The sequence below is a fragment of the Macaca thibetana genome, chromosome 3 (genome assembly GCF_024542745.1).
Source record: "Macaca thibetana thibetana isolate TM-01 chromosome 3, ASM2454274v1, whole genome shotgun sequence".
NCBI classification, from domain to species: Eukaryota; Metazoa; Chordata; class Mammalia; order Primates; family Cercopithecidae; genus Macaca; species Macaca thibetana.
In genome coordinates, this window is record NC_065580.1 from 54,812,105 (window position 1) to 54,839,549 (window position 27,445).

At 37.8% G+C, this 27,445-nt stretch overlaps 1 protein-coding gene across 3 annotated transcripts in view; it reads right to left on the minus strand.

Annotated features, from left to right (window-relative positions):
• LHFPL3 (LHFPL tetraspan subfamily member 3) overlaps window positions 1-27,445 on the minus strand; it is a 567,114-nt gene that overhangs the window by 536,526 nt on the left and 3,143 nt on the right. The gene's annotated exons all lie outside the window — the stretch shown is intronic.

Sequence of the window (27,445 nt, forward strand, 5' to 3'; positions counted from 1 at the left end):
GTCTTTTTCACACCCTGGCTCCAGGGCACTGTCAGAGCCCATTTTCCTGGTGATCCGTAACCCTAGCTGGAAATTCATCTATGTCTGTCAGTAGCAACACATTTGGAAAACATTTCTCCAAACTGTCACCATTGCAAAAGGATCATTATGCTGACATCCATCGAGCAACAGCTCATGCTATACACAGAGGAAAGGATCCACACATCACAGCTCTCAATAAAGATCCAGCCTGAAAAGAATTTATCGAGAAGAAAAGAGCCATGGCAGTAAAATATTCCCAGGAACCCAACTACAATAACCTAGCTAAATCTCAGTTTTCTTTCTGACAGTCCAGAGATTTATGATCATCTTCCCCATCAGCATGCTCTAAACAAAAGCTTCTTGTATCTGAAGATCTCCATCACTGGCTCTGTGAAAGTCACGCAATGCTGTATTATCTTTATGGCTCAATACACTTTCAAGTTGTCTAAGTAAAGCCTGTCTATACTCTCACATTATAAGCTGTACATGTAGAACAACAGGCTGAAACAACCTACATCTCAACTGTGTAAGGGAACTATGGCTGGCACTTGTGAAAAACAGGTAAATACCATGCTAAAACAAAGGTAAACATATGAAACTGACACTTTTAAATTACACCCTACCAACCCCCAAAGAGAAGGATGTTTCAGTTTTGAGCCCATTGTGGTCAGACCAAATAAAAATCTGATTATCTTTTATATACACAGTAAAAATATGCATGGCATAAAATTTACATTTTAACCATTTTAAAGTGTACAGTTGAATGGTGTTAAGTGCATTCACAATGTTGTACAGCCATCACCACTACCAGTTCCAACACTTTTTCATCTTTCCCAAATGGAAACCTCATACACATTCAGCAGTCACTCTCCACTACCCCTGGTCCCCAGTCCTGGCAACCACAAATCCACTGTAAGTGTATTTATTCTGGATATTTCATATAAAGAAACTCATATACTATGTGACCTTTTGTGTCTTTGATGGATTCCCTTCCGCCATTGCTGTAAATTGCCTGATCCCATTGTTTATATTACCTTCCCTCACCCTAATACCAGGGCTGTCTATGGGATTTGTGATTGTCCATTTTATGTGTCAATAGACTAGATTACAGCCCCTAGTTATTCAATCAAACACTAATTTAGCTGTTGCCACATAGGTATTTTGTAGATGTGATTAAAGTCCATAATCAGTTGGAAAGCCTTAGAGCAGAACTGAAATGAAAAAGGAGAAAGAAGCAGCGGGAGGAGGAGGAGCAGGAGGAGGAGGAGGAAGAGGAGAAATTCTACCTGCAGACAGCAGCTTCACCTCACGCCTGAGTGTTCCAGTCTGCCCTTCCTGACAGCTTTCCCTAGGGATTTCAGACTTGCCCAGCCAGTCTCCACTATTGTATAAGCCAATTCCTTAGACTAAATCTCTTAATATTTATCTTCTTTTGGTTTTGCTTCTCTCGTTGAACCCTGACTGATACAGGAGAGGAAAGGGAGACTTAAATACATAATATGCTGATTTTTCTAGTCTGCTGAAGTTGGCTACCTGAAAGTTAGTGCTTACGGAGTTGTAAAGATGTCCTTTACAAATGGATGTTTTAGATAATCATTTACGCAGAAGCCCAGGTCAATAACTATTAATTGCCTTTAAGAGGAGGAAAAAGACCTGACTCTATCTGTATCCTGGGTTCAGACTTATATTTGTTAGCCTGGTAGCTGGCTGCCAAAATTGCACGTGACTTGTCAAGGAAGCAAAGGTGATCTCGTAGCTCTGAGAATAATCTGGGTTATCTTCACGATGCTATGAGACCCAGAGAGCAAGAACATGGAAGTCTTTACAACTTAGCTCTTTAGGTACAGTAGGTAAAGAATTCTGTGTGCATAATATCACTTGGGACCTCCCTCTGGAGTAACAACCTAGCATGCATTTTCCTGCTCATCTTTACCTATGAAAATCCTATTCATCCTTTTAGGTTTACCTCAAAGACTATTTACTCAACAGTTTCTCCCAAGTCCCCAAATTAAATGTGAAGGCTTGCCTTTTGAGCTTCTACAGTGCTCTATGTTTCTCTTAGGCCAGAGGTCTCTAGCCTTTTTGGCTCAGGCAGTAGTGCTCGCTAGCCCGCTGCTCACCTCCTGCTGCGTGGCTGGGTTCCTAACAAGCCATGACCAGGACCGGTCCATGGCCCAGGGGCTATGGGCCCCTTAGACCATTTAGCACATTCTACTCTTGATTCTCATTATCTGTGTGTTGGTGCTGTCTCCTCCCCACTAGACTGTGGGAGTGATACATCTCTTGTCCTTGGGATCCTATAATGACTAGCTCAGTGTATTTTGGGAGACTTTGCTAAACTGAATTAGTCCTAGGAGTCTGGAGACAAATGGGAGTCAGAGAGTCCATCTTTAGTCTTCTTGGATCAGATGTGGGTTTTTCTTTTTTCACTTGTTCTCTGCTCCCCAACCTCCACCTACTCCCCCTGCTCCAAGATGGATTAAAGCTAAAGGAAAAACACTTGCACCCTTTAACTACCATGGTCCAAATGAAACTACTCCTGACAATGGCAAAAATGGATAGATTTGGAAGAGTCAGGAAAGGATGACTCCAGGCCACTTATCTTTCCATGCCTTTGATTATTCCTTACTATCATGTATTTCTCAAACTGGTCCTCACCTAAGTTAAGGGTTAAAGTTGTTACTCCTTTCTTTGGATATATGGTCAGAGGCAGCCTGTAATCAACACCAAGGAGTAGAGGAAACAAGGAAGGAGGTTCTCTTATCTACTCTACTCTCTTTCTTGCCTGGAGTCTGCATTCTGTTCTTTCTCATCACCTACCCTAGGCTGAACAGTGACCAAACCTGGAAAAGTGACTGTAAACAACCGCATTTTTCTTGCCTTCATTGCAGCATGTTTCCTTCTGTTACAAAAGCTATATCCTAATACAGTCATTTCACTGATGGTTTATCTCACAATCTTTCACACTGTCTTTGTTATTAATGCCTACCATATTACATATCATTATCTCTTAACTGGGTACATCTGTATAATGTACTATATCAATAATATAAAGATGAAAATGTATCTTTCTATATCATATATTTCTTATTAAAATGAGAATATGTCCTGGCTTTGCCTTTGCATAAAATACATTAACTAATCCTATGTCAGACTGACAACAGATTCAAAGATTTTTACGAATTCGTCCTGGACAGATGCTAGTGGAGGAAGAGGCTTTGCCCCTATGTAGTTTCAGGTTCTGGTCCAGTTTTTAAAACATGTGACATTTACTTTTGAGAATGAGTCTGTGGAAGACTTTTTGGGGGGAGCTACAATGGAGGGCAGCCAACTATTCTGTTAAAAAGAATTTTATTTTTCTAAGGTTGATTCTCCTTGCTGAGAAACTATTGTGAGTAGAAGGTTATGTCTAAGCTATACTTTAACAGATATACTAAACATGTAGTGAGTGCTTGAAAAACGTCAACAGGTGAATAAACAGACAACAAGCAATTGTTCACTAAGTCCAAATGTGATTGCTAAATGAAAATTTAGTTTCAAGTTACTCTGGTTGTAGCAGAGTGTCTGGGTCATAGGGGACTAAAATTCATCTGGGCACCATTCCATCCGTGGACTACATCTAGAGAACCATGCTGGTCCAAGTGTGACGTCTCAGGAGAGGTACAGACAATCTGAAATGCATACAACCCAAGGGTCCAGTGTGATAAAGCAAAGGAATTATGTCATGTGAGGTACAATTGGGGGAACTGGGGATATTGACAACTGAGAAAAGGAGATGTTGTGGGGAAAGAGAAACCCAAGAGCAACAATTCAAGGCTTATCTGGATGTTCTCTCCAAGACGAATTACACATTTTATATGCGGTCATGGAAAGCAGTACTATTTGGCCCAATACAAGAAGAGCTTTCTAATAATCAGGCATATCCAAAATTTTATAAGCAGTGTAAAATATATTTTGGTTAAATGAAAATTCACTTGCATAAAGTGACTATATTTCAATTTGACCATTGAAAATTTAGCATCCAAATTGAGATTTGTTTTCATTGTTAAATATACACAAGATTTGAAAGACAGTACAAAAAGAATATAAAATATTTCACTGATAATTTTTATATTGGTTATATGTAGAAATTACTGTATTTTAGATATATTGAGTTAAGATATATTATTAAAATTGATTTCACTTATCTCCTTTTACCGTTTTTAATGTGGCTACTAGAAATTGTGCAATTACATATGTGGGTGGCATTATATTTTAGATGAACAATGCTAGTCTAGAGAGATGGTCACGATCCTGACCATGACCTTCATCTCCTGAACTGGACAACAGGGTAGCAGTAGAAAAAGTTCAACTAACAAGCATATGAAGAGATAATTTTCAAAGTCATTAATAATTTAGAGAAATGCAAATTAAAACAATGAAATATCACTTTATACAATCAGACTGGCCAAAATTAGAAAATTAGAAAAATGAGAAAACTGGAAGCGCCAGTTGGGATGAGGGGATGCAAGACTGCTCTGCACTGCTGGCAGATGCGTGGGGGCTGGAGCAGCCAGGCTGGACAGCAACGAACTGGCCCAATGTGGTCCAAGTCAACATATGTGTGCCCTATGGTCCAGCAATTCCCAAACAATCCCACATAGACTCATCAAAGAATGTGTACAAGATGTCCACTTCCCGGTTATCTGGTGTGGTGGAAATCTAGGGGCAATCTGGGCATCTGTTGCCAGGGCAATGGACAGGGCGGAAATGTGGTGGACGCAACTCTGGAGTACTGTGCAGTCATCAGCAATAACAAGCCAGAGGTACATACAGTCACGTGGGTGGAGCTTCAAAACCTAGCACTGTGTGGAAACAGTTTAAAAATAAACAAATGGATAACAACAAGAGAAATAAATCTATAGCAGAATACCATTTACTGAAATTAAAAATGGAGGAACACAATAGAGATTTTTTTTTACAAGAATCCATACAAACAAAAGGATACATATCAGACTTATAATAATGGTTTGTCAGTGGTGAGGAAGCCAATGAGAGTGGGAAATGAGGAAATAAGAATAAAAGGAACTAACTAAAACATATATATATATATATATAAAGGAAGAGAGAGACATGGAACTGAAACTTGCTTTTCCACTTACCAGGTAGGCTCTGGACAAGTCACATAACCTTTCTGAGCTTCGGCTACATCATCAGCAAAAAGGAAAATCAACACTGAAAGAGGGTTAAGAAAATCAAAGGCACTGTGTATAAAGTGCCCAGAACTACACTGGTATATCCCAAGGCTCCTTAAATAGAAATGGCTAATATCACTCAGAGTTTATGCAGGTTCTGCTCACCAGTTTGAAGCACATCCTTCCCTCCCTATTAGGCTCTAATGCCCATAGCTTATTTAACTTCAGGTTAACAGGGCATTGATGAAGAAAATAAGGTGCCATAATTCAGTATCACCCTTTATCTTACAGGAATTACTTTCACTCTGCAAATACTTCTTCCATCCAGAATCTGCTGCCTTTATTTATATACAAATGAATAATTTATCATTGTGTCTTTCAAGAACACAGGCCCAAACCAAGGCCTGAGGAAACATAAATATAAAAAGACTAATGTGATTCAATGACAGAATGTTAAGATATTTTGAGAAAATTGTGGTCCCTCAGATACATTACCATCCTCATGTGGTCTCATCTGACATCACACCTCAGCAACATGGTGCACCCTAATTTACTCCTGTTCCATGCAGTTGCCTATAAGCACAGGTAGTTTTAATACATGAATTTTTCCAACATTAAAAGCTGCCAAATATCTTACACTTCTCCATTGTCTGGCTCATGATATGCTGGCTTTTTGCTGCTGTTGTTCGTTTGTAGCATAAAATGAATAAAATGTCTGGTTTCATGAACATGTAGGGGCTTCAGTGCTTCCTTTTACATACATTGCAAACAAAAATCAGTAAATTTTAATCTCTTAGGAGCCTCTGGGAGGCATCCAGAACTGCAGAGGGATAATCGCCTTTCTGGGTAGCCCTTATAGGCTCCCCACTGAAATCAGGCACTTACCCAACGCACTTGGAAACTCACTCTATCTCAGCTGCCAACCTTCGAGATTTTCTAGACTGTTTTTAAATGGAGTTGGGAAGCCCCAACTGTTACTGAAAGAGCAGCCAGGAACTCATGGTTATACCTGGATCCTGCCCACATCCCTGGAACCCAGAACTCTTGGCTGCAGAGGTAGAAGTGAGGCCACGTGAACTGCCCTGCACTGAGGGAAAAGTGTGGAGAGACCTCTACCCCTGGAGAAACAGACATTTTGTTCTCCGCGTTGAGATCTTTCCTTTAGATTATAAAATGCTTGTGGTAAACAGGTGAAATCTCAGTAGTGCCTACTACATGATTCAGAGTCAGGAATTCCAATTTGCAGGGTACATTAGGAAGATGAGGAGAAGCAGTGCTCATCAAAGGGGACATGCATTGTACATGAGCAGTGTAGGACACAGGGGTGGGGTTGGAAGATAAAGGCAGCTGCAGGAAGGTAGATTGGATGCCTTGAAGCATCTATTAAGGCATCTAATAAAGATCTGCTTTAATAAAGCAGAGAAAGTGGTTAGAGTGCTGAGAATAATAATGATAATAGCTAATATTTATGAAGTTCTTATTACTTACTTGGTAGTATTCTAAGGATTTTACATGTAAAAGTACTTCATATGTAAAACACTTAAAATATAAATATAATAGTAATAATTTACATATATTATTCATTTTCTATGATTAAAATATAAATATAATAGTAATAATTTACATATATTATTCATTTTCTTTTTGCAATTTAGAGAAGGGAATAATGATCTAGTTGTACTAGATTTTTTTTTTTTTTTTTTTATACAGGGCCTCGCTCTGTAATCCAAGCTGCAGTGCGGTGGTGAGATCATAGCTCACTACAGCCTCCAACTTCTGAGCTCAAGGGATCCTCCTGCCCCAGCTCAGCTAATTATTTATTTATTTGTTTGTTTATTTTTTGTAGAGATGGGTCTCCTTATGTTGCCTGGGTTGGTTTCAAACTCCTGGCCTCAAGCAGTCCTCCTGCTATGACCTCCCAAACTTTGGGGTTACAGGCATAAGCCACTGCCCCTGGCCTAGTTGTATTAGGGTCTTAACAGAGAGAAAAAGGGATGGGCTTGGATGTAACAGGATGTAGAGACCAAGAGAAGCACAGCTGATGGTCAGGACAGGAGGGTGCTATGGAAATTCCTAGGTATAAGAATAAAATCTTTCCTAATACTTGGCATATGAGAGGTTGAATTTATCCTTATAGAACGTCAATGTGTTGCCATCTTGAAAACTGTAAATTTGCTCAAACACTTAGGATTTGTTTTCTACGTTTGGCCAAACTATTAACAATAAAAAATGAAGCTTCTAAGGCTATTACTTGAGTCTAGAAGTAAAATTTTAAACTATGATTTAGTCTCCTTCCATCTTAATTTTCTCCTGAAAAATAATTTTATCAGCCTGGTTTTACATATAGTAACTTCTGGTCTAGGAGGCTGGTTTCTGTTTATTAGAGGAAGGAGCCCATGACAAGTAGAAAAACTTTTCAAACAATATGATCCTGCAATCCCTTGAAGTCAAGGTTAATCATAGAAGAGTGCTAAGATTTGCTTTGTGTTCCAAAGTTGGCAAACTAAAAAATATATATTTTATCAGAGAAGTGAAATGGGCTCTATTGACTTTCAAAGGCAGATGTAATAGAACCAGGGAAGAAAGGTAACATCAGACTCAAGGTGAAGAAGCCTAAATACATAAGGTATGATGATCTGGAAGAGAAGGGATTTCTCTAGATGGCTGCCAATTTACATGGTACTAACCACGTTAACCGGACTCATTGATCTCTGCTTTGGGGCCTCTGCATGTTCCCTTCCCATTGCCTGGAATTCTCCTCTTTCACTTTCTTCTCTCAAGTCACTTCTTAAATGGTGTCTTGTCAATTTCTTTCCTCTTTTTTTTTTTTTTTTTTCTTGAGAGGGAGTCTTGCTCTGTTGCCCAGGCTGGAGTGCAATAGTACAATCTCAGCTCACTGCAACCTTTGCCTCCCGGGTTCAAGCAATTCTCCTGCCTCAGCCTCTCAAGTAGTTGGGACTACAGGCGTGAGCCACCACTCCCAGTTAATGTTTGTATTTTTAGTATAGATGGGGTTTCACCATGTTGGCCAGGCTGGTCTCGAACTCCTGACCTCAGGTGATCCACCCACCTTGGCCTCCCAAAGTGCTAGGATTAAAGGTGTGAGCCACTGTGCCTGGCCAAAGAGACATTTTCATCAGCACTCCCTAACACCCTTACCCTGTTTTTCTCTCTCCATAGTATTTATGATCACCTGATAGATTATATAGTTAATTACTTGTTTGTATCTGCCAGCCCCCAGTGGTATGTAAACTTTGTGAGGTCACAGAAGCCATCTGTTTAGTTCACTGCTGTATCAATAGCATCTAGAACAGCTGATCACTCTGCAGAGGCTCAATAAACATTTGTGGAATGAATAAATGAATCTCCCTTTCAGTCTCTATTCATCAGTGTTGCCCTTTATCCACTTCTGGTTAACATCAACTCATAGACTGTCTACACTAGTCCCTTTATTTCTTATGGAAGGGAGAAAAAGACAGTTCAGCACAGTAGTTACAAGTCTAGACTTTGAAACTGCCAAATCCGCTAGGTTTATGACTGGCTTCATTGCTTCTCTAACAGTTCTGTCCAACAGAATTTGCTACAATGATAGAGACAATCTGTTCTACACCCACTGATACAGTAGCGACTAGTCCCATAGACTAATTGAGAATTTGAAGTGTGGCTAGTGTAACTAAGACAAGGAACTTTTAATTTCATTTCATTTAAATTTAAATTTAAGTAGCCACATGTGGCTACAGGCTACTATACTGGACAGTTGTAGCTGTATGATCCTGGGAAATATTTCCTAATCTCTCTGTGCCTCCATTTCCTTGTCAGTTAAATGGGAATAATAATAATAATACCCCTCATATTATTGTTGTAAGGATTAAATGAGATAATATGTAGAGCACTAGAATAGTACTTGGTATAAGGAAAGCTGTCAGCAAATAGCACTATTGTGAGCAAAAGGAAGTAGCTTTGCAATAACACTAAATCTTTACTCAAACATGACAATGATACCAATCTAACATATTAAAAAATAAGGAAATAAAGGCATTTCCAAAAAGTAAGGTTATAGCAAATATGTGGTAAGTTGGAAAGTGGGGTAAGTGTAAAGGAACTCTAGAATGGTGTGTCAAAAAGTTAGAAATTTTAGATTTAAATGTTACTTTTTTAAAATTATACTTTAAGTTCTTGGATACATGTGCAGAATGTGCAGGTCTGTTACATAGGTATACACGTGCCATGGTGGTTTGCTGCACCCATCAACCCGTCATCTACATTAGGTATTTCTCCTAATGCTATAAATGCTACTTTTTAATAAAATAGCAGTTACCATAGCAGCCAGACATCACAAAGTCATTTCAAAATCAAAGGCAATGAGCATCTTCTTAAAGAAACCTTGTGAACAATGTATCTGAGCAATATCATAAAAGGGCTCCCTTGTATGTCTGGGGTTTATTATACAGAATAATTCATTTCCCAACACTTTTCTCTAGCTTTCAATATCTACTTTACAACTGCACTCAAGATTCTACACATTTTTCTTATTTCTTGGGGTTTATTTTTTTTAAAAACCCTCACAACAGTGGAAAAGGTAAAACAATTATTTTATAAGAAAAAACAATTATTAATATCTCTTAGGACACCACTTTATTATTGCTCTGCAAAGCAGCAAATTGATGCTGCTATATTTTGAAGGAGACTTGAATTAATTTTTTATTATCTCATATTGTCTTTTTGTTAGCTTCTAAGTAAAATGTTCTTTCTCTACCTATATAGGTTTTTTTTTCATTTATAAATGTCATGCATTTTTGTCTTCCCAGAGAATTTTAACTTCAAGCCAGATTTGTGAAGAAGAGAAGGAGGAGAAGAGAGGGAGGAGGATGGAAGGAAAAGGAGGAGGCAAAGGAGAAAAAGGAGAAGAGTGGTAGAAGGAGGACGAGGAGAATAAAGTTCTTCAGCTCCCTGATTAGACTTTGCCTGATCAGTCTTCCTCTTGCAACCATTGTATAAATGTCTAAATGGAGCAGGGATGGTAAGAAGCGCACAAGGTCACTGCTGCTTCTGACATGTGCCAGTCTCATCTGTTTAGCATCTTGAACTATACTGCAGTGTCTTTTTGTCTTTTTCTTTTGTCCTCTAGATCTTCCCACCTTGCTCAGCTTTCAGATTTTATAGTTACCTTGAAGGCTGAGAATGAAAAGAATTTCTTTTGGAAAACTATCTGTTTAAAAACAAGGTTTATTCTCCAATGTGTTAGTGTTTACTTGGCTCTATAATGTTTTTCTTCTTTGTGTTAAGGTCAAACAATACGAACCATAGGACCTACATATCTGATTTTAACAGAGAATCTTTTTTCAGTGCCAAATTTCCCTAGTCAAGGTGAGCCATTTAGAGTATGTGTCATTCCATATTTAATACACAAGATGTTAAAGCATAAACAAGTTTGTTTCATAGTTCATTGCTTTTAATCTTGAAATAAAAATTGAATCTGTTTTCTCTTTTTGAGATGGAGTTTCACTCTTGTCGCCCAGGCTGGAGTGCAGTGGGTGATCCCAGCTCACTGCAACCTCTGCCTCCTGGGTTCAAGTGATTCTCCTACCTCAGCCTCCAATAGCTGGGATCACAGGTGTGTGCCACCATGCCGAGCTAATTTTTGTATTTTTAGTAGAGATGGGGTTTCACCATGTTGGCCAGGATGGTCTTGATCTCTTAACCTTGTGATCTACCCACTTCAGTCTTCCAAAGTTCTGGGATTACAGGCATGACACACTGAGCCCCGCCAAATCTGTTCTGTTAAATAAAGCTTAGATCACATAAAAATGATACGATCTCCCATTGCACTGACTCTGTGGGAAAAATCAGTATATTAACCCTTTCTCTAAAAAGAGCTGAGAAATTGTCTTTATACCAGTTTCTAATAGAAAGCTTTGGATTGTGACATCAGTTTCGTGTATTAGAAAACAAGGCAATTTTTTTTTTTTTTTTTTAAAGATGGAGTTTCTCTCTTGTCGCCCAGGCTGGAGTGCAATGGGTGATCTCGGCTCACTGCAACCTCCACCTCCACCTCCACGGGTTCAAGTGATTCTCCTGCCTCAGCCTCTCGAGTAACTGGGACTACAGGCGCCTGCCACCATACCTGACTAATTTTTGTATTTTTAGTAGAGATGGGGTTTCGCCATGTTGGCCAGGCTGGTCTCGAACTTCTGACCTCATGTGATCCACCTGCCTTTGCCTCCCAAGGGATTACAGGCATGAGCCACTGCGCCCAGCTAGAAAAGAAGGCAAACTCTCAATAACAAGCAACCTAGGCACTAAACTACAGTGGAGAGTAAAACAGCCTGGTCCCTGTCCTTAGGAAGCTTCCAGTAAACAGGCTACAAGGAGCCATTACAGCTCCTTGCAACCCTTCGCCTGAGCCTCAATGATATCATTCTACAGCACCCCAATTCCTAACTCCAAAAAGAGGGTTAAAAGGGGACGCACCCCTGGAAAGTTTCATACCTTGTTCTGTTCTCCCCTCACTATTACCAAATCCCTAGAAAGGCCTGGTATGGAAAGGATTGACCTTTCTCAATAAATAATGGGGTAGCAATGGCTTGGCAACACCAAAATGTGCATGATTTTTTTTTCTAGATTAAAAAAGAAATAAAACAGGTCACATGGAGTTTTTATAGAAGAGCAATCTGCCGGTCCTTTATACTTCTTGTTCTTTCTGGGACTACCTTTCTAGAGTGATGATAAGACGGTGATGATGGTGATACTAATACCTAATGTTTATCAATGTTTTCTGTGTACCAGATCTGAGATAGGTACTATTTTTAATCCTCATTTTACAGATGAGGAAACTGAGGCACAGGTAGGCTAAGGAAGTGGTCTAAGGTCATACAATTACCCTGTAAAAGAAGTATCCACCGCACAAACCCAGATGTTCTGGCTTTGGAACTTATGCACTTATCTAGTATGGTATAATGGCCGCCATAGTTTTCTTCCTGGTAATGCAAAATTATTTCCAGTCTTATGAAGAAAACTAATCCTGAAGAAATCCTCAACATTAGAAAGTGTGTTAGTCTTCATATCTCCTCTAATACACATAAAAGGAATGCAACAGGGAAGGATAAATGAATGAGTGCAAGAAGAACAGGAGTGAGAATCCAATTACAGTATTTCTATTATTTCATTTGGTATTTTTATTTTTATAGGAGAACTAAAAGAAATCAACTACACTACATACGTATGTCACTGGAAGTGGAGACCTTCACTCCTTTGCTCCTAATATAGTTTATCTCAGAAAACCATGATGTTAACCCAGTATGAGAGATTCATGAGTTTTAAGTAGTCAGTTCAGAAACTACAATTACTTTGCATGCATCTGTCTCCATTTCTCTCATCCTGTTCCCCATCGAGCAATGACCCAAAGTGGTGACTTGGCACTTTGATGTTTGGAGTTCATGTGGCCACAGAGCTAAGCAAAGGCAATAGACTATTATTCATGGAACTTACATTTTGGACAATACAGCAGAACAGATGCCCAAAAAACCCTGACAACTAGAACACTTAAAAATACGGAATAACACTTTGGGAGGCCAAGGTGGGTGGATCACTTGAGGTCAGGAGTTTGAGACCAGCCTGGCCAACATGAAAAAACCCTGTCTCTACTAAAAATGCAAAAATTACCCAGGCATGGTAGCACGTGCCTGTAGTCCCAGCTACTCAGGAGGCTGACACAGAAGAATTGCTTGAATCCGGGAGGTAGCTGTTGCAGTGAGCGGAGATTGCACCACTGCACTCCAGTCTAAGCAACAGAACAAGATTCTGTCTAAAAAAAAAAAAAAAAAAAGGAATAAAAATTCAAAACTTTAAAAAGCATGTATGACTGAGATTATAGTAAAGTAAGACATTATTAGAAGTAAGAAAAAAGACAGAGCAAAAATCCAAAGATGTAATGGAGCACTAAAGCTGACATTAACATGGGGGCATCAACTGACCACTAGTGGTAAAGAGTTTTTTCTCAGCTTTTTCATATCATAGAAAATGATACTAGTACAATAGCAATTGCTAGAATAAATGGGAAGGTATCTGGGAGCATCATCTATTATGCTAAATGTAACTTTGTAAAGCCATTCATTATATTTACATCATGTAACATAAGAAAAAATTGAATATAAAGTACTAAATATTAAAAATATATTGAATATAACTTCAATATCAAGTATATGTAATTTGTATAAACCATGCCACAGAAATACTTGTAAATATTTTAACAAGTAACTTGAGCTTTTTATAATGAACATAGAATTTTGTCATTTTATATGATGCTTATAATGGTTGCAGGCAATTCCTGCTCCAAACTTATAATAATAACCTTTTCAAAAATCTCAGCATAGACAACCTATTTTATGGGTTGTTTTCCCATAAAAGTTGTAGTGGCTAAAAATTAACAAACTTGGTAACCAAATTAAAAAGTTAGAAAAGGAACAAGAGAACAAACCCAAAGAAAATAGAAAATGGAAATATTTTAAAAAGCAAAAATGAATGCTATAGGACAGAAGAATGCAATGGAGAAAATCAACAAAGTTAAAGCTGGTTCTTTTAAAAAGACGATAACAAAACTTTGGCAACACTGAGCTAAAGAAAATAGAGAATACACAAGCAACCCTTATACTATTACGTGAATATATTAGGAGTAGCTGTATGCCAACAAATTTGAAATTTTAGATAAAATAATTGGACAAATTTTTAGGAAAATATATCTTTACAAACTGACTCAAGATGAAATAAAAAGCTTAGATGATTCTATAACAATTAAAGAAATGTAATAGTAGTATAAAAATCCTTCCATAAAGAAACATAAGGCTCAGTTTTATGTGATAATTCTATTAAACATTCCAAAAACAGATCATTTGATTCATACACAAAATTTTTTCTCAAAGACAGAAAAAGAGAGAGACTTCTCAACTTTCATGAATCTTATATAACACTCTTATCCAAACTAGGTAAAGACAGTATGACAAAGGAAACAAAAAAAGACCAACTTTACTCATGAAAATACTTTAAAAAATTATAAAGTAGATCTACCATTTGATCCAGCAATCCCATTACTGGGTAGCTATCCAAAGGAAAATAAGTCATTATACCAAAAAGGCACTTGCATGCATATGTTTATTGTAGCACAATTCACAATTGCAAAGCTATGGAACCAGCCTAAGTGCCTATCAATTTATGCGTGGCTGAAGAAAATGTGGCATATATACAGTGTGGAATACTATTCAGCCATAAAAAAGAACAAAATAATGTCTTTTGCAGCAACTTGGATGAAGCTGGAGGCCATTATTCTAAGTGAAGTAACTCAGAAATGGAAAACCAAATACCGTATGTTTTCATGGCTATGTAAAGGCAAACAGAGTGATATGATGGTCTTTGGAGATTCAGAAGGGAGAGGGTGAATCTCCCCCTTCTTGGGGATTTAAAAACTACACATTGGGCACAATGTAGACAACTCGGGCTACAGGTGCTCTAAAATCTCAGATTTCACCCCTATACCATTCATCCAGGTTACCAACAACCACTTGTACCCCAAAAGCTACTGAAATAAAAAAATTAAAAACAAAAATAATATACAAAATATTAGCAATACAATCTCATGATATATGGCAAATTTGGTTTCATTTTTAAATGCACAATTACTCCAACATTAGAAAATCCAGAATTATAATTATCTTGTCACTATATATTAATTTGGAAAAGTAATTTGATCATTTCAACAGATGCAAGAAATGCATTCAATAAAATTCAACTTACATTCACAATTTAAAAACTTATCAATGTAGGAATATAAGGGAGCTTCTTTAACCTAATTAGTATTTGCAAAAATAAAACTCTACAGCATATGTCATTCTAAATGGTGAAATATTAAAAGCATTTCAGTTAAAAACAGAAACAGACAAAATTAAACAATATGCTACGAAGGAATGTGTACATCAGTGATAAAGCTATAAGAAAATGTAAGGTAATAAACGCGAAACTCAAGACTCAAGAAAGTGGCTACTTCTGGGTGAGAGGGGATGTAATCAGGGGAGTGGGCAGCAGGTATACAAATGGTCGCTTTAGTATGGTTTTTGTAAACCACACACACACACACACACACACACACAAATGTAAAATATATTATTTATAACATGAGGCAGATGAAGTGAAACAATGGTTCATTTTGCAAGTGTGAGACAAAACCAAACTGAATGGCTAGGCTAAATAACATTTATAACTACAATAGGTATTTAAATCACCTTCTCTTTCATTGTATAAATTCAAGCTTGGCTTTTTTTTTTTTTTTGAGACGCAGTGTCGCTCTGTCGCCCAGGCTGGCATGCAGTGGTGTGATCTCGGCTCAGCTCAACCTCCACCTCACGGGTTCAAACGATTCTCCTGCCTCAGCCTCCCAAGTAGCTGGGACTACAGGCATGTGCCACTATGCCCGGCTAATTTTTGTATTTTTAGTAGAGACTGGGTTTCACTATGTTGGCCAGGCTGGTCTCGAACTCCTGACCTTATGATCTGCCCTCCTCAGCCACCCAAAGTGCTGGGATTACAGGCGTGAGTCACCACACCCAGCCTTTGGCTTCTTATAAATCATATTTCTACACTAAACTTGGATAATACTTTAACACATTTGGGGAAAAATTTCAAATGAACTGCTCATGGCATCATGAGAGTTGGAGATGAAGAATTATAAGTGAGACTTATTCCATTTCTTGAATAGCTCTATTATAATTAAAACTTTAGTGTATAGGGACCACCTCTCACAATCATTTGGTTGGCTTTCTAGAGACTTTGCAAAAAAATAAATAAATTCTTTAATAATATGCAAAAGAAGGGAACAGCCCTTATGAAATGCAAACTCATATTGATTGTAGAATTTTCTCCTTTGTTCTCTGCACACTACGTGTGGCCAAAACATTCTAAGCATTCCCACAGTAATGCTAGCATGCTGAATTAAATTGCACTATCAGTACAGTTTCAAATGTTCTACTTGGTTTGTTCACCCACAGACACTTTAGTGGGTACTGGGGCCATAGCAGGGCATTGGGGCTAATGAGGGAAAATTCTGGTGAGGATTAAAAAGAATGCTCTCTGAGTATAAGATGGAAAAAAGTATTGATTTAGAGAAGGGAAGTGTGCTTTTGGAAAATTTTCCTCTAAAGAACTTTCTACACTTCAGTTTCCTAAAGAGATAAAATAGGAACCAGCTTGAGAATTTGTGTCTTCTTTGAGTAGTGTTCAGTGGATAATGCTATTTGTGGGTATAACAGGAACTCATTCCTTTCCTTTTCTTTTGTTTTATTTAAGGAAATGGAGACTGGAATATGTAGGTAGGAACCGGTAATTAAATTAGGTGCCCAGTTTTTCATTCTTATTTTGTGAAGCATTGTTTGCCTATGACTGCGGTCCATGTTCTGAGTTACCTTAAACATTATTTTTTAAATTCTGAAAAGTCCCTAAAGTTTCCCAAGAAATGGAATTTCCAATCCTACTTTTTAAATTTTCAAAACAAGTTCAGGCACCTGCAGAGACATAACTATAATGCATAGCTCATGACCACCAAGACCAAATGGCTGTTTAGAATCTTACAGTTCTGCATTCCTCAATTTCTTTTGAATTATCCAGGGACCTGCTCAAGTCATTCCCATGCATCCATCTCCAGTCTAAGAAACAACAACCAAAATGTCCTGACGGGGATGACCATGCCAATGAGTTCTCCAAAAAACGAGGCCACTGGATGTCACAGCAGCTTCTTCAAAGGTCAGATGAATTATAGAGAGGGATTTCAAAGCATTTTATATTAAGGCAAGGGGCTGCAGAAATATTCAGGAGGAGCTGGCTTTTCCCTTGTAGGTAAAGGAGTTTTCTCTTCTACTCTGTTTTTTGATAAATCCTTTTTCTTATTCTTTTTCAACCTTCATATTTTATCCTCCACCCTCCGTCCTCTAGAATATCATCCTACGGGCAGTGTCAGGGGGAAAAATGACTCTGGACCTGACCCTGTAAAAGGCAAAGTTCTGAGAAGTACAAGATGACAGGGCTGGAGCTCCCTCTAGAGCCCATCCTGCCAACAATGGAGGGGTCTTCAGCAAAGTGAACTGGGGCTGGTGGATCCTGACCCATTTCCCCATCCTAGCTCATCTTACTGGAAAGCCCTTCCAAAGACTGAGAGGTCTGGAAGAGCAGAACTATTCACCATGGACTTCAAGACTGCTCAGTGATGCTCACTGGCATCTCCAAAAACAATCTGGTCGAACAAGCTTATTTAGTAAGTTCTCTTGTCAAAATCAGCTCTAAATAGTCACCACAAAAGGAATTTGGATGAATATGTAAAGCAGAGAATGTTCCTTTGCTGATTGTTTAATCCAGTAGTTTGTATCATAGTCATAGATGTAGTCACAGCAAACTTGATAGTCTGATTTTATAATAAACTGATGACTTTAAAACCAATGACTTTGAAACATTTATAAGAAGCAATGTTGTTGCTGCTTTTTAACTTTCTTTAGAAAAGCTAAAGAAATACAAGGACTTAACATGTTAATGAAAACAGAACGACGTAATCTTCATTTGAGCATAAATCTGAAAATTTTAAATCACTACCTTCTTTGCTTAGGAAAACAATAAAGATTCACAGATAAGGGATTGAGAAACCTAATTTTCAATGTATTATAGTTACATTTTGAATAGCAGAGGAAAATGCTATTTCTAATTTGTTCCTGATGTTATTAGAGATGGAGAATATTCAATTTTGCTTTCGATAACTGTGAAGAGGAAATAATTTGGGTAACAGCTGATAATATTTCTCTATCATTTGGAGGAACTTAGTAAGAATGACTAAATGTTCAGGTCTTAACACAATTAAAAAACTGTCTTGCCATGCATTCCTCAAAACATGGCTTCCTTTTTTTAAGTTTGTTTAGTTGCAGTTATCAAACAGTTAAAAATGATCTCCAAAATACATTCCTATTATTTTGAGTCATTACTCCAGACAAATAAAATGGAAGAGCTAGTCCTGTTAACACAAAATTAAACTCTTAACTGAACCTGTTGTTTTGTTAGTAATGCATACAATTCAAGGATCACAATAGCATTTTTATAACACCGTGCAGTTTACTAAAAATGCTCGTAACCATTTTCTTAATCTCAAAACAAAGTAGATCCAGCATACACAAATTGTGCTACTCAATTGCCTTCATTAGGTAGTATATTGTAAGTTCAATTTTTTCTGTTTACTAAATTCTGTAAACAGTAACCATGCCTCTGGCCCTGATCTCTTTAGTAGTAGTAGTAGTAGTAGTAGTAGTAGTAGTAGTAGTAGTAGTAACAGTAATCATAGCTAACATTTTTTGAGTGCTTACTATATTCTAGGTACAATTTTAAGTGTTTCATGTGCATTAATTCAATAATCCTAGGGATAAAGAAAAGAGATTTTATTTAAAGTTTCATTAGACTGAGAAAATTTAACTTTAGATGCCTACTTGTCTTTCTAGTTTTTCTTTATTTTCTTTCTGCTTTAATTTCACTCTATCCTTGATGGTTTGCCTAACATTTACTTTCTTGGTAAATACACAGCAACATTTGGTTAGCAGATGTTATTTCTTAAATGTCTATAACTTGCAATCTCCTTTTTTAAAAATCTGGAATAGAATTGTATAAGCCTTAGAAAAATTAAGTCAAGAAAATGAAAAGTCAAAAATAGTTAGATGACTTACCCAAAGTCATCCAGCCAATAAGATGACAGGTCAAGATGCAAATATTGACCACACACTAGCTTCCCTTCCTCACCCTGATCCCCTCAGAAACTGCTCAAGTCTATTATTACCTTCTCTGGAACTGTGTCTATGCCTTAGCAACTCTGTCCATCTTCACCACCACCATCAATAAGTAAATCTATTAAGAACATCTCTGCATTTAATTTAGGGCAAAACTGGATGACATAGAGCCAATAATGTGGATGCTGCTCTAGTCCTGTAGGAATTCACAGTCTAAGACTAATGGCAATAATCTCAGAGGTGTAACCAAGGGGGCATTAGGGGAAAAGAACCACTGCAGACTCTAGGTTATAGAAATGAAAAGGATGGTATGAAGGCTGGCTCATCACACATAAGTACGCTTGAAGAGGAAATTCTGGTAAATACATAATTATTTCCCCTGTAAAGAGCAGCTCCTTCCTTGCATGGTGATACAGAATGGTGAAAATGCATATTGAAGACTTACACTAAACAAATGGACGTTACATTGGGTGGCAAAAGAAAGTGGTAGAATGGAACTGCAGTGGGAATCAGATGCGTGTTGATCTCAATTTTTCCAAGGTATTCTTTTGGCAAGACTCTGAATTTCTCTCAGACTTAGTGGAAACATGCTGTAGGCCAGGGAAAGAGTCTGATTTTGGCTCAAACCACTTATTGTCTCTATGACCTTGAACAAGTTCTTTTGAGTAATTTTTTAAGCCTCAATTTCTTCATCTGCAAAATGGGTATAATAATATAAACCTTGTAGGATTGTTGTGAGGGTTAAACTAAAGGTTTTTGCAAGTGGTAGTTGCTCAATAGTTAGTATTTACCATTATTTCTTTTCTTCTTCTTTTTTTTTTTTTTTAAGATGCAGTTTTGCTCTTGTTGCCCAGGGTGAAGTGCAATGGCAACATCTTGTCTCACTGCAACCTCCACCTCCTGGATTCAAGCGATTCTCCTACCTCAGCCTCCCGAGTAGCTGGGATTACAGGCACCTGCCATCACGCCTGACTAATTTTTGTATTTTTAGTAGAGACAGGTTTCACCATGTTGGTCAGGCTGGTCTTGAACACCTGACCTAAGGCGATCCACCCACCTTGGCCTCCCAAAGTGCTGAGATTACAAGTGTGAGCCACCACGCCCGGCCATTATTATTTCTTAATCAAGAAAATGAGAAGATTATGTTAAATGATTTTTAATATCAGTCCAACATTCAAAAGCCTATGAGTCTATATCTACTTGACACAAGGTTAAATAATTTTGTTAAATGGTTTTTAAACCATATTGTTTCTCAGAGGTGGGCCATGTCATTTTTTATAGCACAAAGGGTCAATCAAATCACATCTGGATTTTGATTAAAAATAAGTCTAACTTTCAATCAACCCACAATTTAATTGGGGATACATTAGCAATAAAAGTCATAAATGGAGGTGAGAAAATAAAACCAAAGGAAAAAAGTCTCAAATTGCTTAAGTATGTTTTATGTAATCTAGCTTCTAATACAAATTTAGCTATGAATAACTTGTATAAATCTTCCACAATTTTCCAAAGAAGAGATGATTATTTTCCTAAATTCACACTAAATCATCTTTTCTCTGGAACAGTATTGTTCAAACATTGTGACTACAGCCTACAGTAAGTAATACATTTTACGTCGCAACCTAGTCCACACACGTGTGTAAATATATAAATGTTTTTAGAAAATAAAAGTTTCATAAGACCCTTTTTATATGCCTTGCATTAGTATTTTCTACTCTGTTTTAATCCAAGTTCTAATGTTGATTATCTACGAACTGATACTATGACCATTGAAAGGTCATCAACCATGGTTTTTAAAACACTACAATAGAGCATTCCTTTCTCTATGAAGGTTTTTATAACATGTCAAGTGGTCAGTACTATGTTTTGTCCAGTCAACTGGTTAAAATGTAGATACTCAGTTAACTCACATTTGGCATCACACAGATCCACAATATCGCTGGCTATTAATCATTTGAATTTTGGATGAATTCAATTAGTCTAGTTTGTAATTATACATGTTCTTAAAATGTTCTGTAAATGTATTTACCCAAATGTTCACTGTAAGTACCCTTTCCCCATTAAAGGCATTATACTACAGAAATCAATTTAAACTCACAATTTATAACTAGGTTTTCAAAGAGAAACTATAGAAATGCTTTTCATCAAATTTTACAATGGCCTATTCTTTCTTACATTGCCTTATTTTAACCTTTCTCCTTATTTCCACCTGCCATACATCTAGTATCTCTCCCTTTAAATAGCTTTATTTTAGAGTCTATTATAATTCCTTGATTGGGGGTAAAGCCATAATTTTTCTTTCTTAAAAACTGGAATTTGCACACAGCTCTGCACCATATGACATATTCTAGCTCTCTGCTTGTCCTGTGCCAATACATTTTTAAGCCATTTATTGTATCAAATTCAATAGGCATTTGATGTTACAAAATTCCACAGGTTTTCCAACCTTGAATTTCATTGCCTCTTTACTATTCATACTTCATTTACTTTTGGTGTCACTATCCCTGCCATTCTTCACAGCTGGATTGTTTGGCTGTTTTTGTTGTTGTTGTTTGTTTGTTTAATACTGAGCCTTCTGTCAGTTATAATACACATTTCCCATTTTGATTTTGCAGCACCTCACTCTTGATCTTCACTGAAACCAACTAAGGGCCATGCAGAAAACATTCCCTCCAGACTATTTCCAGAAGGAGTCTACAAACACTTAAATAAACAGGTCTGTGATGCATTCCGTACGAAAGCTAAAGTTGAATCCCCTTCAAAATCCTATCTGCCATTGTTCTCCAACAGGGAAAGAATGTGGAAAACTCCCTTGATTAGTTAGGTTGTGCATGTCTGCTTCTGAGTTAGGGCCTCTTTTCAGATCTACAACTATTTTTCATTTATCTCATTATTTTTCACTGCCCTTCTACTTAAGCCCTTTCATTGATAAGTCATAATCTTAAAATTTCATGCAATTAGAAGATCAACTTCACTCAGACAATCATTTAGGATCTTTCTTCCTGTTGAGCACACATAGCAGCCCCTACCCTGCTGCAGCCCTTGGTTTCATTAGGGTGGGGAAGATATCAGAACTCAAGTATGGCAATTCTGTGTCAGCTACTCTATTTCCAAAAGGTTTGCTTTCTTCTTTCATTCTACCCAATAGTAGTCAGATATGGTTCATGTCTATATTGGTGGAAAAAGTATTTATCTTCCCCCTGCAAACCACTTATTTTTCTGGGGTTTTTTTTCCCCCCCGAAAAAGGTGAGAAATGCACTCAAGATTATAGTTAGGACAATTTAAACTATGAATAGTACCAGGATCTTGTGCAGTGGGAGTATCATAGAACTGTCGCCATAATTTGAGCACTTATGTCTTTAATTATGATATTAGTTATGTAAACATTTAGGATGCTGAGGGAGATTATTTCTGTTTTTCAAATGCCTCAGTGACTATAACAGCATTATGTTTAAGTCATCAAATAACTTATCTACTATTTGCTATATGAAGCAGCCTCTTGCTCTCCATCATTATTACTATCTTCTTTTTATTATTAAGAATAAAGGTCGGCCGGGTACGGTAGCTCACGCCTGTAATCCCAGCACTCTGGAAGTCCAAGGCGGGCAGATCACGAGGTCAGGAGATCGAGACCGTCCTGGCTAACATGGTGAAACCCCATCTCTACTAAAAATATAAAAAAATTAGCTGGGCATGGTGGTGGGCACCTGTAGTCCCAGCTACTCGGGAGGCTGAGGCAGGAGAATGGTGTGAACCTGGGAGGTGGAGGTTGCAGTGAGCTAAGATTGCGCCACCGCACTCCAGCCTGGGTGACAGAGCGAGACTTTGTCTCAAAAAAAAAAAAAAAAAAGAATAAAGGTCAGCTCCTTGATCTTTCCTCATATCAAATAAAAATTCCAGTTGATTTATTACGATAAGGAAAATTCACATTAATTAAAGTTGGTGCTGACTCCTAAAGTTCAAATATATTATGGAAATTACACTTTAAAACTAGCCCAGTTATCATGAGATCAAGCCCTCAAAGTAGAATTCTCCTAGAGTGTCATTTGCTTTGTGCCAATGTGATCCAAAATTCTCTCTACTCCTCTCCCCATAGTTTATCTCCTGATACCACACACAGAAGTGCACTGAGCTACATACTGGAACTCTAGCACTCTAGCTGTATGCTTTTCTGTTCTTTCTTTCTTTATTTATTTTTTTCATTTTACTCCCTTTGAAAGATTTCTGAGGTATGTACCTACAGTACAATATACTAGCCTAGCCATCTGGATTCTCTTTCCTGGGTGGTAGCAACATGCCAAATAAAATTTACCAAATAGGTGTTTTCATATTAAGCCTCTGATAGCACATTCTGGTTAGACTTTTACTATAGTATTTGCTTACAGAAGTATAGAAGTAATTTATTATATTTTTATAGTGGAAAAGTTGTTAAATGTGCAGCCTTGCACCAAGAAAAAATTCCTAACAATATATTGTATGGGTTATATGGGACCGGTTATTTTTCACAGATGTTTGCTTAAAATCTCACTTTTATAAAAACTGTTTGTTTTGACATCACATTAATATATTTTAATATATGTGACATCTCTTCAATTGCCACATTTCTTGTCACATTACATATAAGGGAAATGTTTCTAAATTATTCCAGATCACTTTCTTGTAAGTTTGTCTCGGCAAATAAAAAATTCTTTTTTTGCGTGAACCCGGGAGGTGGAGCTTGCAGTGAGCTGAGATCCGGCCACTGCACTCCAGCCTGGGTGACAGAGCAAGACTCCGTCTCAAAAAAAAAAAAAAAAAAAAAAAAATTCTTTTTTTATTTTTGTTGTTAGAAAACAAAAACTGCCCCCTCCAGCAGTACGCATCTTTTCCTCTACATGTGGGAGAAGATTTGAAATGCTCTGGTAGAGGAAAAGCCTCTCTTTAGGGTCACTCCATGGCACTGAACTTAGGATGCATAAGCAGCACTTTGGAGCAAGAACTCACTTTCTCATACTGCTCAGCACCAGCCAAATGGTAAGGACAGAAGATTGTCCTGAACACTTGAGTCTACACCTGAGTACATCCCGGTTTTGTCCCCTCTTCCGAGCACCCCATCAGAGCTCAGCACATTCAGAATCACTCTATCAGAGAGGGCTTGGCCGGCTCCATGGGAGTCCAAGAGCACATCTGCACTGATGCCAAGTAAGAGTGGGAAAGCCTGGAAAATATGTCTTTTCCTGTCTTTATTGCTCCTGAAGGTACATAAGGAAATCTAACCTAGAACAAGTCCCTGCTCTTTATGAAAGAAAACCCAATCTCTTCATTTTTACATAAAGCCTCCATTTTGGATAACGTGGGGATTTTTAATGAGAAAATAAATGGTAAGGGAAAATTTGCTGAAGCCTGAGATACGATTATCTCCCAATGCTGTAATAAAGATCATTACCTACACATCAGAAAGCCTCTGTTTGGCAAATAGCTCATCACAAATTAGGGTGTCAAGTCACAACCATTGTCATCAAAGAACAAGGAATAGTTCTTTCAGTGTGGTCACTACTAGTGATGCCACACACCACTGAGAAATGAGTATCATGACTTTCAGAGTACACAGCATTCACTTCTCACCACAACATATGGGAAATTTATTTTATTTTATTACTTTTTGAGATGGAGTCTCACTCTGCTGCCCAGTCTGGAGTGCAGTGGCATGATCTCAGCTCAATGTAACCTCCGCCTCCCGGGTTCAAGTGATTCGCCTGCCTCAGCCTTCTGAGTAGCTGGGATCACAGGTGTACGCCTCCGTGCCTGGCTAGTTTTTGTATTTTTAGTAGAGACAAGGTTTCACCATGTTGGCCAGGCTAGTCTTGAACTCCTGACCTCAGGTGATCTGCCCGCCTTGGCCTCCCAAAGTGCTGGGATTACAGGTGTGAGCCACTGTACCCAGCCCAACATATGGGGCATTTAAAGTCCTTTTTCCTTTCATTCTTCACCTAATTATTCATTCTTTTTTAATTAATTAACTCAACAAAAATTTGTTGAATAGCTACTATGTGCACATACTACTATATGCCAGGATATAGTAATAATAGCAAGACAACAACAGCAACCATACCCAACACTCATAGAGAGTCTGCTTACTATAAACCAGACACCAAGTATATACATTAGCTCATTTAGTCTTTGCAACAGTCTCCTGACAGGTACAATTATACGCATATTTGCAGATGAGCAACTAAAGCATAGAAAGATTAATTCCCCAGGTCACACAGTCCATAAGTGCCACAGCCAGGCTTCAAACTTACATCTTTTAACTCCAGTTTCCATGCTTTTGACCTCTATGCTGTATAAAGAAAAACAGGCAAGGCCTTATGGAACTTTCAGTGTAGTGGAGAAGATAGAAATTAAATAAACATGGAAATGTGTTGTAATTTCAAATGCTAATGAGATCTATAAGAAAACAGGAGGGTGCCACAAGATAGGATGGTATAACATTTCAAAGGCTCTTCTTGCAGGCTAAGAAATACAGTGATTACCTTGGGTGATTCTCATCTCACCTAAACGACAGTTATAAAATTTAAGAAAGCAAGCGGGGTAAAAAGAATTTGGCAGAACTAAATCTGGGAGGCTAGGGGTAACAGACTAAACAATTCACCCCTTACCCCTTGCCATAGCCAGGCTTTGCCATAAAGCCTTGCCATCTTGGTGGCCCTTCTTGCTGGTACACTCAGCATGATACAGATGAGGAATCAGGGGAATACAACCCATTCTGTCCCCATCTCTCCTTAATAAGAAAATCCAGTCTGGATCAGGTGTCCCATCTCCACAGATGAAAGCGAGTATCTTCCCTCATCTGCTGCCTTTGACCAAGAAATGCATGACCGATGTCTACAAAACCTTAAATTCCACCTGAATACTTCAGCTTATAAAAAAGAAAAAGAAAACAAAAGATTTATTTTGCCTAATATGGTGAACACATGGGCTTCTGGAAACAATTCAAGGTATGGCTTATAGTCACTAGAACAAACAAAACGTGGTTTATAAAATGTGGTTATTAGTAGACTCAGAAACCAACGGAAACAAATGACTTAAAGAGAACAAGAACATAGAAGCAGAAAATCAGGTTCCCAGTGGAAGAAAATTCCCTTTCCATCCTGATTTTTTAAAAATCTGGACTTTATTACCCTGCTTGACCAATTATAAATCTACTCCTTTCCTTTTAGTGTCAGAGAAATCACACAGAAAGAAAAGCCTCTTTTTTTTCCTTCTGAAGAAATTGCCTTTCTACGGATTTAGGAAAGTTTTATATCTCTTATTATCATTATTTATTTTATGTATTATTTTTATGTCTCCAGTTTTTACATAAGACATGGTCTGTACATACAGGATTACATCCAAAGACAGTATGATATATTAACTCCTAATTCTGTGCTTCCTAGTTTCACGCTACTGTGTTTGATAAAGACTTAGAGTGAGGAAGGAGAGGGTAAGTGTTCATAACAGCACGATAATTAAATGTGCTTCACACACCTAGATGAATGAGCAACATCATTTTCAGGTCCAATAAATAATTTTTCTGGTTCATCGTTCAGAATCATAAAAATAATAACTTTTTATATTGTAATATCATAAGAAGTCTCCTGTTTCATCATCTTAATGTATCACTTGAAATAGGATTTTGGCTAGGCGCGGTGGCTCACGCCTGTAATCCCAGCACTTTGGGAGGCCATGGCAGGTGGATTGCTTGAGGTCAGGAGTTCGAGACCAGCTTGGCCAACATGGTGAAACCTTGTCTCTACTAAAAATACACAAAATTAGCCTTGTGTGGTGGCATATGCCTGTAGCCCTAACTACTCAAGAGGCTAAAATAGGAGAATCGCTTGAACTCAGGAGGCAGAGGTTGCAGTGAGCCGAGATCGCACCACCGCACTCCAGCCTGGGTGACAGAGTGAGACTCCATCTCAAAAAAAAAAGAAAGAAAAAGAAATAGGATTTTATATTCTACCTGACTACATACAGGATGTTAGTATATTAAAAATGCTTAGATAACTAAATACACAAGCGAATAGTTTGATTTCCAATGAGGGATAAACAGTCTCTAATAAGCAAATAGTACATTAAGGTCTCATCTTTCATATTTAGCAAATTACACTTGAGATTAGCCTAGGTACAGGCAAACAATAGGCAGGAGAAGGCTACTTAACATTAAAAAGCAACAGTCTAAAGGCTAAACTTTTTTTTTTTTTTTTTTTTTTTTTAAGATGGGATCTCACTCTGTTTCCCAGGCTAGTGTGCAGTGGTGCAATCTCAGCTCACTGCAGCCTCCACCTCCCGAGCTCAAGAGATTCTCCTGCCTCAGCCTCCCAAATAGCTGGGATTACAGATGCCCACCACCATGCCTGGCTAATTTATGTATTTTTAGTAGAGATGGAGTTTCACCATGTTGGCCAGGCTGGTTTTGAACTCCTGACTTCAAA